This window comes from Propithecus coquereli, unplaced genomic scaffold (assembly GCF_000956105.1).
Source record: "Propithecus coquereli isolate 6110/MARCELLA unplaced genomic scaffold, Pcoq_1.0 Scaffold777, whole genome shotgun sequence".
NCBI lineage: Eukaryota > Metazoa > Chordata > Mammalia > Primates > Indriidae > Propithecus > Propithecus coquereli.
The window spans coordinates 313,295-315,585 of NW_012153918.1; positions in this window are offsets into that span (position 1 = coordinate 313,295).

A 2,291-nucleotide genomic window follows, 5' to 3' on the forward strand; every position below is an offset into this window, starting at 1 on the left:
GACCCCATCTCTGGAGAAGACAATCTCATGACCTCTGCCCAGACAATTCCATTGAGCCATGAGGATGAAGCCTTTGAAGACTGCTGGACTAAGAGCCTCAATCCCTCACTGGCTGCTGGCTGGAGGATACCTCTGCTCTTTGCATCTCCAAATAGGCAGCTGTTTTCATCAAAGCCAATGAGAGAGAGACTCTGCTACCAAGACAGAAGTCAGAATCTTTGTCACCTGATCATGAAAGTGACATCAATTCAACATTTCCTTATTCTATTGGTTAGAAGCAAGAAACTCCAGGGGAGGGAATGATATGAGGCCACGAGTACCAGAAGGTGGGATCACTGGGGACCGTCTTAGAGGCTCCCTGTCATTCTATCCCCACTTCGATTTCAGGACTCCAGTTCCTCACCACTCGTTTCCCCAACTTTTTTTTCTTCACCCCCTCTTCTCTCTTTCTGGTACTAGAAAGGATTTCTGCTTCCACCCCTTCCTGAAGTAGTCTTTTCCTCTTTCTTTCCATGGGACAATGATGGCAGAATCATTTCAGGGGGATACAATTTATGGGGAGGAGGCAAGGATTTCACCAAACACGTCTGTTCGGAATTTTCAAAATAGTATCCCTGTGGGAGTCACATCGTCATGTGCACATTAAATATGCAGAAAGAATGAGCAGTAGAAATGTGAAAAACAAGGATGCAAGGAGAGGCATTGCAAAGGCAAGGCACAAGGGTCTTCAGGAAAAGTCAGAGTTGTCAAATATGATGACTTGGTTTCCCCAACGTGATCAGAAGGGTTATAAAGGGAAAGAGCTTCCCTTAGGCTTGGCCTCCTTCCTTAGGGGATTCTAATTATAATTGCATGGACAGGATTCAACAGGAAATGGAAGACACATTCCTGCTGGGTCATTCTGGGGAAATGTTTGAAAGGGCCTGTCTGTAAAGATGTGGACAAAGTTAAGGGCTGGTGCAGCACCCCAAAGCTAGCAAAACTGATGAGCTGTTAAAAACTCTTAATGCCTGACAGTGCAAGGCAGAGAGTGCTTACAACTGCCCAGAGAAAGTGGCTGCGTAGAAGGGCCTATGGCCTCTGGCTAAGGGAGCACCCAACTATCACAACCGGGCAGAGAAGGATCTGAAGGTGTAACACCCTGACCTTTCTCTCTACCTACCCTCTATCACCTGCCAGCCAAACCCAACCAGAAGCTCGAGGGCACCAAGCCGATCAGTGTGATCCATACAGGTTGCTCTCCTGAGACAGACAGCAGAGTGCAGAACGGAGTGGACCTTTGGAGACAAATAGAAGATAAAGCACATAAAACACAGTCCGTACTTTCCTGAAGAATCTCATGGTATTAGCCCCATCACCAGTGTTCAGAATACTTTCCTTTTTCCAGTTTCTTGAGGTATAAAGTTAGGTTATTGATTTGGGGTCTTTCTTCTTTTTCACTATAAGCATTTACACCTATGAATTGCCCTCTGAGCACTGCTTTTGCTGCATCCCATAAGTTTTGGTACATTTCACATTCATTTTCCTTCATCTCAAAGTACTTTCCAACCTAACGTAATTTCTTCCTTGACCCATTAAAGAGTATGCTGTTTAATTTCTGCATATTTGTGAAGTTTTCTTCTATTCCTGATTTCTTATTTTATTTTATTGTAGTGAAAGAAGATACTTTGAATGATTTCAATCCACCACCAGTGTTTAATTAAACAAAAGTGAACTACCAAAGCACAGTGGGACACCACTTCACACCCACTAGGATTTATATGATTTTTAAATGCATAAAATAACAATTGGCAAGGATATGGAGCAATTGGAATCCTCATGCACCGCTGATGAGAATGTAAAATGCTGCAGCCACTGTGCAAAACCAGATTGCAGTCTCTCAAAGAGTTAAATGTAGAATTACCTTATGATCCAGCAATTCCACTCTTAGGTACATACCTAAAGCGATTGAAAACAGGGACTCAAAGAGATACTTGTACACCCATGTTCATAGTAGAACTATTCACAATTCCCAAAACAAGCCATTGTGGAAACAAGCCATTGTCCACCAACAGATGAATGGCTAAACAAAACGGGACATAGCCATACAATGGAATATTATGTAGCCATAAAAAGGAATGACATTCTGGCACATGCTACAACATGGAAAAAAACATGAAAACATTATGCAAAGTGACTCAAGACACACACAAAAGGACACATAGTATATAATTCCACCTAGATAATATATCTAGAATAGGTGAATTCATAGAGACAGAAAGAGGTTGAGAAGTTGCCAGAATGCCAGGCGC